This window comes from Eumetopias jubatus, unplaced genomic scaffold (assembly GCF_037043125.1).
Source record: "Eumetopias jubatus isolate StellerSeaLion01/CBP00866 unplaced genomic scaffold, mEumJub1_p1.0 scaffold_5, whole genome shotgun sequence".
Classification (NCBI taxonomy): Eukaryota; Metazoa; Chordata; class Mammalia; order Carnivora; family Otariidae; genus Eumetopias; species Eumetopias jubatus.
The window spans coordinates 74,977,920-74,991,923 of record NW_028274811.1 but is presented as its reverse complement, the minus strand read 5'-3'; the positions used below and the strand labels follow the sequence as shown (position 1 = coordinate 74,991,923).

General features: G+C 42.7%; 1 protein-coding gene across 7 annotated transcripts in view; it reads right to left on the bottom strand.

The window, feature by feature from the left end:
* The window catches only part of ERAP2 (endoplasmic reticulum aminopeptidase 2), a 42,982-nt gene extending 42,422 nt beyond the window's left edge, over nt 1-560 (bottom strand). For 3 of the 7 annotated variants that reach the window (XM_088023409.1, XM_088023411.1, XM_028092035.2), the window contains exon 1: nt 103-153. The gene's annotated coding sequence lies outside the window, so the exon portion shown is untranslated. Of the gene's footprint in view, nt 1-102; nt 197-278 lie in introns of those variants that run through there. The other 4 variants (XM_028092037.2, XM_028092036.2, XM_028092038.2 and 1 more) reach the window with 4 other exon arrangements.
* Between the last annotated feature and the right edge of the window lie 13,444 nt (nt 561-14,004).

Sequence of the window (14,004 nt, the reverse complement as noted above, 5' to 3'; positions counted from 1 at the left end):
ATCTCCTCACTATAGCAGTTTTATACCTTAAGTTCCCAGAATTATTCTCACTGGTAAGTTCTGAGTTTTAAGAAAAATAGAAGAGAAATGTTGATGTGTTACCTTAATCCACGCTGTTGCAGATTTGAATGAAGGGGAATTTACTTTTGATTTCACTTTCTGTTCCTATAAGACCCGGAACTTGGCATACTTACTGATTACAGCACTGGCTGGTTCATTATAGTATAGACGAATGGTGCTTAGGACAAGAGCTTTAGCCCAAAAAGCACAAGACTCACCCCTGCTTCAAGCCCTCCTCCATCATCTGTGACTGGACCATATAATTGTTTTTGATTCTGTCCCTCTCCAGCTTGTTACGCAGTCCTTTTGATTCTGCACTTTCAATCTCTTTCTATCCAAATTTTAAAAAATTCCCACAGTCATTAAAGTAGTCTAGGTCCTCTGTACTCCTCACAATGGCCTTCAAGTAAGTCTCCGTGGCTCCTCAAGGCCAGGTCCGGCAGTTTACTGGTCTGATGCCAGGCAGCAGATTCATCCTTTACGCTACTGCTTGATCATACCACTCCCAGCTTCAAACCTTACCGTGGTTTCCTCCTGTTTACACAGAGACGCTGGTCCCCATGTGGAGACCATGGGGGGCCAACTGGCAGCCTATGCGCCACAGGGACTCTCTCATGCTCTGCCTGGTTGTTTAGATCCTGGTGCATTAAAGGGCAATGCACCCACACAAGTGTTATTCTCAAGGGAAACATACCAAGCTTGATTCTTACTGTCTGACAGACCTTCCTCATATTCTGGTATTCATGCTTCGTCCTGCTGTGCATTGGGGTTTGCAACCTGTGCTTTGCCTCAACATTCAAGTGCTGCCATGATTAGATCCTAGTTAACTCTCAAGCCTTAATTTTTTTTTCTCTTGCGGTATTTTTACATGTCAACCTAGATAAATGATTTGATAAAGCAGAGGAGCAAATGTCCAGGAGGTAGCCTCCCCCGAGGGCTAGAGGCACAGGGTTGAATGGGGACCCTCAGGGTGGTGTTTCGTGTAGTTAGAGGGGCACCATGGGGTGGGGAGGTTGGCTGGAAACAGATGGGGGGGAAAGGGACAGAGAAGAGGAGGCACCGCTGGCCGACCCTTGGGTATCTAATTCTGCAGCAGGGGAAGAAAGGGGCAAAGGATGTAGAGGAAACTGGGGGTATTTTGGTGACATTCCCTGTCACAGGTCTCAGCTCAGTGTGTGTGTGTGTGTGTGTTCTCAGAACTCTGCCCTGCCCACGAGAACAGAAGCAATGAGGGAGAAGGAGAAAACAGAGTTCTGGGATTGGGCTGCAGAATCCTAGAAGACAAAGTTGGGGAAGGTCCAGGTGACTTCACAGCTTATTACTTAGAACTGTTTCTCACCAAAAAGGGTTTCTAATTTTTTTTTTCCTGATAACAGAATAAGCTTTGGGATGTTTGTGGCTCAGGATATTCACATATCTCACTCTTTCACTTTGCTATGGAAATTCTGTGTCCTAAGATGGCCAACCAAGCCAGGGAGAGAGTCCCAGTCCTTGCCCCCGGGGCTCTTCTGGGTTCTTCTCCCTGCCCCGCTTTGCGCATGCGCCAAAAGTGCCAAGTATGCGGAAGGAGAAGTGTATGAATTGCCCCCTTTGTGCTCAGAGCTCAGACCTTTGGAGACCACTCTCCTCTGAGCCTGCTGGCAGTAAATAAACCTCCTATCCTCCATGATCTCCAGGTGCCGCTTGGTTCTTCCAATGGGCGATCCAGTTCAGGTTCCATAACAAATTCACCCTGGGTTTCTGAACTGTCCCTCGCTCAGTCTCTCCTTGCTGGCTCTCTCTAAAACAGGAGCACTTCTGGGGCGCCTGGGTGGCTCAATCTGTTAAGCTCAGCTCAGCTCATGATCTCAGGGTCCTAGGATCTAGCCCCGTGTCTGGCACCCCACTCAATGAGGAGTCTGCTTGTCCCTCTCCCTTTACCCCTCCCCCTGCTCGTGCTCTCTCTCTAACAAATAAATAAAATCTTTAAAAAATAAAATAAAATAAAAACAGGAACACTCCTACCTGAATCCACCCTTGACTGCCACCACCCAGTGTCTTACCACCTCAGCCTGCTTAATTGTTTCCTTCTTAGCATTTGTCAACTTCTGATATTATATTGTTGTATTGATGTATTTGTTTGTTTCATCTGTCTCTCCACTAGAACATAAGCTTCTTGCAGGCAGGGAGTGTGGCTACTTCGCTCACTCCCGAATGCCGAGCCTAGAGCAGAGCCTGGCCTCTCAGTTCATACCTGCTGACTGAGTGAATGTATTTGCAGTATTTTCCGGTTTTTTTCTTTTTTCTTTTCATAGTGCCCTGTACTCGCTCCAGGCTTCAGGCAGAACTTTGCCCTGATGGATGTGCCCAGCATGTCCCCATCTTCCTGAAGATGCATTCTATGTGCGAGACATCTCTCTCAGTGTCCCCTGTGTAAACCTACTTGTCACAAGGCACATGCCACCTTGGAAGTGACATAGAGGCTCCTTTCCAGTCCCTAACTATAGGCATTTGTTCAGTTAGTACTACTGACCCTTACCTTCTGCTCACAGGTTTGTGCTTCCTGTTCCTCCTTAAACCATCACCTCCTGAAGGCCAGGGGCCAAACACCATGCCTCCACCTCTTCCCAGTACCTCACGGGGTGCGTGTGCTTCATAGACACTCAACCAATGGGTGACAATGAAGAGTGAAAATTAATTTTCCCAAGAGCTGAAACTTACTTGCAAAAATGTTCAGATTTTTACTAATTTTTATTTTTTTTAAAGATTTTATTTATTTGAGAGTGAGAGAGAGTGTGAGAAACAGCATGAGAGGGGAGAGGGTCAGAGGGAGAAGCAGGCTCCCTGCTGAGTCCCTGAGGCAGGACTCCATCCCACAACTCTGGGATCATGACCTGAGCCAAAGGCAGTCGCTTAGCCAACTGAGCCACCCAGGAGCTCGAGATTTTTACTAATTTTTAAATGGAGAAATTTCTCAAATGTATTATAGATGTTTCCGTCCCCTTAGGGTGTTCTCGACAGATTGGAACTTTAATGACTCAAGTTTTGTTTTGTTTTGTTTTGTTTTTTAATTACAAACTGGACCTAGAATTAAGAGAATTGAACATGCCATCTTCTTAAAATAAGTCACTTCCTTATGTCCAAATTAGAGACAGTAATACTTTTCTTAATTGTTACAGAGGGTTATTGTCAATGTCAGAATCAATTTGAGAGTGAAAATCAGTTTATAAATGTTTTATACTTTAAAGTTGTTTACATGCATACTACCTTGATAATAATAATCAGTGATTATGTTATGTTGTAATAAAATGCCGCCCTTGAGGCCAATGACATGTAATAAATAACCCGGTGTTGCTATATCTTTTTGAGTTCTTGTGGGTACTCTACAAAGTTTATTTCAGTTCCTCCATTATTATCAGATTTTTATTTACTTCCTATTGTTACCTTCAACTATCCCCAACCTCCACCCTAGACCTGTTTCAAGATTGTTCCTTCTAGAGTGCTACAAGCTAGGGGGCGCCTGGGTGGCTCAGTGGGTTAAGTGGCTGCTTTGGGCTCAGGTCATGATCCCAGGGTCTTGGGATCCAGTCCTGCCTCAGGCTCCCCGCTCAGTGGGGAGACTGCTTCTCCCTCTGCCCCTCCCCCTGCTCGCGTGCGCGCACACTCTCTCACAAATAAAAGTGCTACACGCTGAAAAATAAACAAATAAAGCTAGTTGGACATAATTATTTCCTAATGCTGTGTTGTAGGTGGTGAGATTTTGGAATAAACGAACTGATAAATAGCCACCGGACAGATGACACGTTACTGAATCTCCTTCTCCCTGTTTTGCTAGCGTGGCTGTTGAAATCTCTCCCCTTCACATAGGTACATCTTGACCTTTGTCAGTGCCTGATGCTATCACTCTGCATACCCAGCCAGCTGACACTTTTGAAAACCACTTCCTCTTCTCCACCTTCCATCTCTTTTCAAAAGGATCTCTAAAAATCTGTTGAGATCTCTAAAATTCTTCACAGAATGATTGCTATGCCTCTGTTTATTTTCAAATAAATAGAGGCAGAATCTATAAAATGGTTTTATTAAAAAAAGAAAGCTTCTGATAGTACAAAGACCCAGGGCCTATGCAAAATATGGAGAGAGGGGGTGGGGACACGGAATTCACCTAGTAAACACATTCTGTAGCTTCTTTTAAAACTCCCCGAGTTTCAACAGAAAACGGGGAAAGTGTAATGTCAGAATTTTAAACCAGCAACAGACAGGAAGATGGTTTTTCAAAAACTGGTATCTTTAGTATGCCTTCCACAATATTTATTAAAAACAAAAACAGAAGAATGCAACAATAAAAATCTTACACTGCTAAAGGAGAACAGAATATTAAGCAGAGCTGACATCAGACAACTGAAATTGTACCACATTTAAAATTTTTATTTAATAGCCAAATGAAAAATTCTGGCGCTTCTGTCATTTTCTGAATATTACCTAAATAACTGATGACACATTTTCAAACAGGAAAATGGCTGCAAAAGAAACCAGAGTGGTTCTGAGCTTCTTAAATACTTTATTTCAAAAGGAAATTTTAATGCTTCCAAATGATTAAACCACCTAATTAAACCAAAACACATTTCTTGGCTTCCTACTATTTAAGGATAGAGCTTAAATGTCCATAAGAACTTCTACTCTGGCCAAGATAGAGTTGGGACTGGGATTTATCCTCTCACTTGAGACAACCAAAAAATGGACACAGGACAGTTTGAGAGACAAAGAATATCAGGCAACTGGAAGCAGCAGCGATGATACCAGAAGAGAAGGAAACAAATGAGGTCAGCCCTGCGATTGTCCCAGTTCACTGCCTTGAGGGATTCCATGCACCTGTGCCGGGAGGGACACCACAGGCAAAGCCCAGCAGACATTTTCTGTTGAGGAGACGCAGCTGAGATTCTGGGAAAGCAAGGAAACTTGAGTTCATAGGAAAAGTACTGAGAGGACAGAGCTACGAAAGAGAGAGAGAGAGAGAGAGAGAACGTGCTGTGGAGATCTGCCGAAGGTTCCGCTTGAATATTCAGCACATGCATGTGCGGAAAATGCATAAGCCAGAGACAGAAGCACTGGCAAGGATTAGAGGTAATGGTACCTGGCTCCCACACGCAGGCAGAAACAACCCCTGCATCCACCAGTCCGACTGGAAAACCTCAAGATCAACACGCCAACAAGTAGAGTACCCAGAGGGGTCTTGCCTCAGTGGGAAGGAGCAACGGCCCTACAGAAAGCATGGCTTCAGCCCTGTCTCCCAAATCTTAAAAGCAAGATCCAAAAGGATCAAATTGTTTTCAAGTAACTTAACTGTGTCCCAGCACAAAGCTCAAGAAAATTTTAGTAATTAAAAAAATCACCACCCAACCGGTGAAAAAGGTGAGTAGTGATTTTTTTTTTTTAATAAGCTGTTTTTTTCAGTCATTGCAGTAAGAGGCAATGTACACCATGGAGACAGGTGGACATCTCAGAAGGAAGATGCTGGGAGGAACTTCTTAGAGGACGTGTCAGGTGATTGAGAAGGGCTTCAGGAAGCAGGGCCTTGTCTTGGTTCAAATGATCTCAGGAGTGGGAGTAATTCTATAACAGGGTGTCTTAATAAGGATGGAAGAGTAGACTAAGGCTGTAATCTGTAAAGAGACACCGGTCACTCCTGTTGGTTAGGATATGGAGGTGTCATTTTTGGTCATTTTGTGCCGATGACTATGTTCACATTTTGCCTGTGTTCAGACATGATTATGAAGTCAGCCTTTTTTGGTCTTCGTCCATCATAACCATAGAGTGGTTTTGTCTGATGCCACTCTGTGAAATTGTTTGTGTTCAACAACAGGTCAACACAGAGGCCTGGCTGTGGGTACCAGGTCAGCTCTTGGGTGGCAGGGACTGCTTTGCTCTTTCTCATTATGCTCAGCTGGTCTCGGACTCAGATTTTTGCCTCCCTTGGTCCTGTGAGGCTGTCAAAAGCTTAGCTCAGCCTCTGTTTCTTTTTTCCTCCCCTGCTGCAAAAGAATCCTTAAATGCCTCTTGGATTTCCACCCTCTCTAGACTCTTGCCTCAGTAACTCTTAATCTTTGATGCTTTAAAGATGTTTTCATATTTTGTCAGTGTTTATAGTTGTCTTCACTGCGAGTGCAGGTCCAATTACATAGTGTGCCATTATCGTGTTTAGAAGGACCCTCTCTTCTGCCCTAGTTCCCCCCACCCCAAAGACTTCCCTAAGCCTCAGAAAGGGTCTTACTAGAGCTTTTGCCTGGACCCCATCCTCATTTAAGAACTGTTTCAATCCAGCTAGATATCTGAACACCTTACAGTAGTTCCACAAAGCTGATGGTCAGACGATTGAGTAGTTTTCACTCCACTTGTGTTTAGTCCTCTCTAATGCAACACACATCATGCCCTTCAGCTTTCTCCCTGAACAATCCAGAGTACTATCTGATCATGTTCTTTATATACAAATGTAGCCACTAACAAGCCCCAACCCCAACTCCTTTTTCCTCCTCTGTTGCTCTTCCTGTGACCCTCCCCCCTTTTTTAAGATTTATTTATTTTAGAGAGAGAGAGTGAGAGCGAGTGGGGGAGGGGCAGAGGGAGAGAATCTCAAGCAGATTCCCCGCCAAGTATGGAGCCCCACACGGGGTTCAATCTCACGACCCTGAGATTATACCTGAGCTGAAATCAAGTGTCGGACACTTAACAGACTGCGCCACCAGGTGCCCCATAGTGACTCTCTTCTATGAAAATTCTGTACCCACCTGTTACCCTCTAATAAATCTGTACACTAAGTAAAAGTGGGTGGGCTCAGGGTTATACTTCTGAAAATATGTTTAGTAAGCTAATTCCCAATTTTTATTTAAGAGGAAATTAGAGGCTTTTTCTCTCCACTGATGTCCTATGTTGGTACCTCCCTCAAGCCAAAAACTGGTACCAAACAAGTCAGTGTGCAGTAGGAGATGATGGGAATATTTTTAAAATAAAGTCACCAACTAGGGCGCCTGGGTGGCTCAGTTGGTTAAGCGACTGCCTTCGGCTCAGGTCATGATCCTGGAGTCCCGGGATCGAGTCCCGCATCGGGCTCCCTGCTCAGCAGGGAGTCTGCTTCTCCCTCTGACCCTCTTCCCTCTCGTGCTCTCTCTCTCTCATTCTTTCTTTCTCAAATAAATAAATAAAATCTTTAAAAAAAATAAAGTCACCAACTAAAGAAGCCATGGATTATAGTTTTAAGGGCATTTATGTGCACTTTAACACTTAGCTCTCTGAATTTTATTGAAATTATCAAAATAGACTGGTCACCTTATCCTCAAAGCAAGACAACCTTGAGTAACCCTAGGATTTTCAATTCTACATCAATGTCATCTAGTAGCCAAACAACAAACTCTCTTGAGAGAAGAGAACAGAAGCAGTGGTAGCCTCATCTAGTGGTGACATGTGTAACTGCAGAGAATCATTTGTCCTTGCGCTTACCCTTTATGCAGACATACATCCTGTGACAAATTACACAATCCAAAAAGCAATTAGACCCATTTATCTAATGCACAAACCAGACCTAAGAGAATCAGATTTATAGATAGGATTGGATTTCTGATAAGTTGAGGACTAGGGGTCAAAACTCATAGGATTCCAATAAATCAAATTTGGATACTTGAATATGCTTTGGAGGTATAGCCTTCGTTCTATCAGTGAGAACATTAGCAATGGAGTAGCTGGGCCTCCCTCTATACCTGTACTGGTTGGGTGCTTTAAGGTTAGTTACACTTTTTAAATAGAAAACTTTCTACAAGATGCAGATCTTGAGGGCTTTTCCTCTGTCCCTAAGAATATTCAGAAGCCTTTTCCATTATTTGGATAAGTATTTCACTCGTATAAAAGATAAAAGGAGGATCAAGGAGGCCGCATATCAGTTGAAGGGGAAGGAATGCAGCTGTTTTGTCAGGGACCAGATCCTCACGGAGCCAGTGGTATAATTCACACCTGTTAATTATTGACTAAAAGACCACAGACAGAGGGTGCCTGGGTGGCTCAGTCGATTAAGGGTCTGACCTCTGCTCAGGTCATGATCCCAGGGTCCTGGGATCGAGCCCTGCATTCGGCGCCCTGCTCAGCTGGGAGTCCGCTTCTCCCTCTGACCCTCTCCCCTGTTCGTGAACGCACGCTCTCTCTCTCTCTCAAAAATAAATAAATAAAACCTTAAAAAAAGAGAGAAAAGACCATAGAAAGAGTTCCAGAAAAAGAGCACAGAAGGTAAACTAAAATAAAATATTAGCTTTAATCCGGGATTTGTTCTTTTTTTTTCCTAGAGGGAAATATATTTTTTATTTTTACCTCCAAAGTACATTTTTTGTCATTAAAAATATTTTGCCAAAGAAAAGATACTTCAGTTTTCTCCTCCGTTTCCTTCTCCCTTTTTTCTTAATTGGGCAACCAGGTTTATCAAATGGACACAAGTCAATGAGAGTTGAAATAAGAGTTCCCCTCCTGCTCTTGCTCTTCATTTTTCGACCTCCTGCATTTTTCTGGTCTTTTCTAGGACCAGTGGGGGAGGTAGGCAACTGGAAGAAAAGAGACAAAATCCTTTTATTTCTCTGGTACTGCCCATCCAGCGTTCTCTTGGTCATTGATGTTTTCTATGTGACATGCTTATATGTTTCTCTCTTGTGGATTTTTTCTTAATGTTTTTACCTCTCTGCTCAATTCCCAAGTATCTTTCAAATTACTAGCTTACATTTTCATATATCCTGAGATTTCTGAGAAGAGAATTTTATAGTTTTAACCTATATCTAATTAAGTCACTTAAAAAAAACTAGTATTGTTCCCTTGTCCAACCTATCAAAACTTTCCAATATTCTAAGGAAATTACTTTTGAACTTGCATCCTCAAGAGACCCGAATCCAAACTATCAGGTATAATAGAATTGAGAAGCAGAATTCCTTTTCAAAGTATTGTATCCCTCCCAGAGTTTATACAAGTCTCATTTGTAATTGATTGACCCTTAACATTTTGCTTTGCACTTTTACGTTGTGAAAAATAACCCTACATCCTTCTACCACAGCGGAAATATGATTTCTGTTTATCCTTTGATGGAATATTTCTGTGCAATTTGTAGCAACCTGATGGACATAAAGGGAAGCGAAGCAAATCGGAGATTTTCCACTATCATCTCTTCTGTACTGAGAAAAATGTCATTTTCAATGCACATTCACTTTCCTTGAAGTGCTCAGAACATCAAGTTATTACTTTTAGCGAAGAAGGAAGCACCTGTTTGCTAATCTGAAGAAAACTAGGAAGACACAAGGGTTCTACATGTTTAGCATAAGTTAAATAACTTTCAGCTCAGCTCTTCTATTAAAACTAAGGCAACCTCACCACTTTGGAAGGTAACTGTCAAATCACAACCACTTACACACAGGTGAGAGCATTGTTCATTTCACAGCTGTTTGTTATGTATCCATTTCTGTGGAGTGCTACCAGGGATTGTAACAACTCTTGCCCTCATTTGAAGCATCTTGTGTCCATGTAAATGTGAATCCGTGTATGTGTATGAGTGTTTCTACATTATAAAAATCACAATAATATATGCCCAGTAAAAAATCGAAGTCGTTAAGTGTCTGCCTTCAGCTTAGGTCATGATCCCAGGGTCCTGGGATCGAGTCCCACATCGGGCTCCCTGCTCAGCGGGAAGCCTGCTTCTCCCTCTCCCACTCCCCCTGCTTGTGTTCCTGCTCTCACTGTCTCTCTCTGTCAAATAAATAAATAAAATCTTTGAAAAAAAAATCAAATACTAGAAAAATTACAATGAAAAGCAACAGAACCTCTCTCTACTCCTTCCTATGTCTAGTCACACGTCCCAAAAGCAATCATTTGTAAGCTCTTCTCTTTTAATTTCTGATGGTTGTTTCCCCGATTCTAAATAATATTTGGGGCCACTATATCTTAAAATAGGGTCTTTTGACTCCTGGTTTGAAATATGAAGATTTAGTTCATTTCTATTTTCCTCTCCTACTCCAAGTTTTATTACTTTTATTTTAGTTCCTCTGTTATCTTAATATCTGTATGTAATACACATAAACCGTGGTTTCTGATTCTAACAACTTTAGACATTATCTCTTCACTCTCAAATATGGAATATAGCAATGACTAAAATTTACTGGATATTTACTATTTGCCAGACATGGTTGTGTTTTACATGAGTTATCTTATTTAATCCTGATAGCAACCCTATGAGGTATCATTCCTAGTTTACAGATAAGAAAAATAAGACGTGGTGGTCAGGGGATGTCTTGCTTCAGGTCCCAAGGCCCGGAAGGTGGCAGAGGGACCGGGCAGTCCGACTCCAAACCCACTGCCTTCCATAGGAGGGTATTATATCCTGGTGTCCATCCGTCCTTCCTCCCCATTCCACTCCCACCATCTATCAACCAGATTTTCACTTTTACAGCATTAAGGTAGATAACATTTACAGTCTGTCATGTAATTATATTTAAATCTTCTGCTTTTCTCCTTAGAGGTCAGGTCCAAGGTTGAAAAGCATAAGTACGTTTACATATTGTGACTATGCAAATATTATTCTCAGCAGAACTAAGAAGTATGCAGAGATTACATTTTCTTCTCTATCTCCCCTAAATATTTGAATTCCTTCCTTCTTTCATTTCTTCCTTTATATGCTCAAGAAACATTTGAAAGCTTATTAAGTGTTAGAATTTGGGGAGGGGAGGTGGAGATGAAAACGATGAGAAATACAGTATTATCGAACCCATGGCCTCTGCCCTTAGGAATTTACCCTTAGTATAGAATTTACAGTGTACCTGTGGTCAAGGAAGTCTTTGAGGAGGAGATAGAATATAAACTGGGTCTTAAAGAATGATGAGAATTTGGAAAAGGGGTAGAGGGCACATAAGGAAGTGATATTAAATGAGCAAAGTGATGGAGATAGGATTATTGGGTTTTTTTAAGAAATGAGATTTCTAAGTTGCCTGCTTAGAAGGAGGGGTTTGCACTAGAGAGACGTGGCAGGTGTGATGGAAGCTTAGTTGTAAGTGGCTTGAACAACTGGTAAGGATTTCCACATAGAAATCAGTGGGTATTAGAAATGTGAACAGGAATACATGAAAAATTCAGAGTTGGAAATCGTAAAAAAATAAAGTGATAAAGTCCTTACAGTGGATGTGTCTGTTAAGAGAAAATACAGATCAGAATGAGGAAGGGACATTTGGAGGACAAGGAAAGGAAAAGGGAAGTAGAGAGGTCAGGGACAGGGGGAAGAGCCCAAGAACATGGTATAGAAGTCAAGAAAGGAGAGACCCATTGGATTGTGTGGGGGTGACTCAGATTACACCGTTAAGAGATGGCTTAGCTTCAGGAGAAGGTAAAGGCTGAAACCACCCTACAAAGAGCTAAGAGACTATGGAGGGAAAACAGCTGCTGGAGTATGTAGTATGTAGAAGTATGTAGATTGTCCTTTCTAGGAGCTTACAGTTAAAAGGAAGGAGAGAAACAAGGCAGTGGTTGGGGAGGGAGCAGAAGGTGGGCAGAGGTTAAAGAAGAGCTTTTATTACAGTAGAAGAAACTTGAGCATATTTTTGCACAAGGGAAAAGTGAGGAAATGACGGAGGAGTTTGATTCTGGAGGAGGCAGGGTGGAAGCCTAGCTTTGGGGATAAGGCCACAAAATATGCCTTGTAGGTTTTTTCCAGAGTACACTGGATGATATTGAGCAAGGAAGTGACATAATCCAATTCACATTTTGAGAATATGGCTCTGACTGCCGTATGGAGCATGGATTGGAGCGGGACAAGATTTGATGTTTATCCTTAATACACACGGCCAACCCTGGCGTTGGAAATGCGGTCAGTGAACTTTTCAGTGTGTGCCAGAGTGGGGAGCAGGTTGGGAGAATCGTAATTTGAACCCTGAAGCCCAAGAATCCCATTCCACTTTTCCTAAAGTCCAGAGTGCGATATGGAAGTGACTTATGTAAGTGCTAAGGTAGAATGGTACCTAAGAGAGTGAACTGTGGCATCAAACAGCTTTGGATACAAACTTTACACCCACCATTTACCAACTATGTGTTCTGAATTACCTTTCTGGGCCTCAAATTCCTTCTCTGGAAACTGTAGATGAAAACTGCCCACCTTGTTATATTTTCATAGGTACTAATGAACGAGGCTTAGTATCTCAACAATAATCATACAAGGACCCTCTTAATTGCTTTTCCACATTCTTTGACTGCCTGAACTGTTAATTACCTAATGTTTTTTTCATAATGTTTCGCTTTTTAAAACTTAAATATATTCACTTAAAAAGGAACACATTTTAAAAAAAGATAAGTGCAAAGGGTAGAGTGCTCCATGACTCCCCAGAGAAAGACAAGCAGAAAAAGGAGACCATAGAAGTACTGGATCAAGACAGAGAGAAGGGTCTGGGGCTGGTGTGGCAGGTCCCAGGAGGACAAGGACAACAGCAGGAGGATGGCTCCAGGAGCAAGGGGCAGCAGGACACTGGGTAGCTGGCAGCATAAGGCAATGAACGGTGCGTGCAGGCTGGTGGCCGCGGGCGGGAATAGAGCTGGTGCTGGAGATGGGCACTGGCTGGGGGTTAGAGACTCGGTGGCCGACAGAGCCTGACGGGTGCGGGCCTGTGGAGGGTGAGACTGCCTGGGAAACCCTGGCGACCCAGAGAGTGGAGGAGCCTGAGGAAGGCATGTGGTGAATACGAAGGTGAGAGCCAAAATGAAGGCGAAATGGTGGGCCTAGAGGACAGAGACTTGCGGGTATAGACAGAGACTTGCGGGTATAGTGCAGGTGGGTCTTGAAAAAAGAAATATTTATGTAAAAAAATTAAGTGAAGCCTAAGGTTGCAAGGAGCATAACTTAATGTGATGATTGTGCCACTTTTAGTTATATCCTGCTTGACCCGGATACAGGGAGGGTAAGGTAGGCAGCTTAGGACAGGAAGCCTGGAGATGGAAATGAGACTCTTTCCTGGGAATGGGCCTGGAGAGTGGCTCAGGGACGGTCCTGTGAGGAGAATTCCTCTTGCTTAATCTCTCATTTGCTTCAGATACTTCTTAGAATGAGCAGGACACGAAGAATAATATATAGTCAATCTATGGTGGCTTCAGAGAAGGTGACCCTGTTGCCATCAGGAAAAGACCAGCTGACAACGAAACAAAGAAGTCCTTGGAATTCAGGAGCTACCAGAAAGTCAACCACTCACAGATTATGATGGAGACTTTTAATGCCCCTTGTTCATAACCACCTAAATTTCAGGGAATTTCTGTCAGAAATTCCAAATCCTATGGCTGCCTGTCACACCCTAAGATACTTGCTAAGAGCTGCCTTCTGATCGTCTATGGCTGCTTGGTTAACCTCATTCCCAGGGCAACTTTACCCTGGTCAGGGGCCTCGATTTTCCTAATTAGAAGGCATATTTATTTGTTTGTTTAGTGATTTTAAGAGTTCACATTTTATTGAGACACAGCACTTGTGTGACAATGTCTGGTCAGCTATAGAACTTAGTAGTACTGATTACCTTTTCTAAAGATTGATATATATAGCCCCATATTTATGGGACTAACTTTTTGGTTCAAGCCAAGAATTACACTCTATGTGGGTTTACAAATCATTTTAGGATAAGAAAGGCATTAGGATGCTTTAAATTGCAAGTGTATTTTGATCACAGAGAGTACTGAGCAAAATGACTGCTGGGTAAATGCCAAAAAATTTCCAAAAGGACATTGCCTCCCTGCTACTGTCCTAGCAGAATGCTGAGCACATGGGCTTTGGAGTTAAGCGGCCCACGTTCAAATGCTGGGTCAGGCACTTACTTCAGCTAGTTGTTGAGGGTCTGTTGCCTTGGCGCCTTCATTTACAAATGAGGGGGGAATAATGAAAGTACCTACCTTGAAGGGTTGTATCCACGATCAACTGTGATGGGGTCTGAC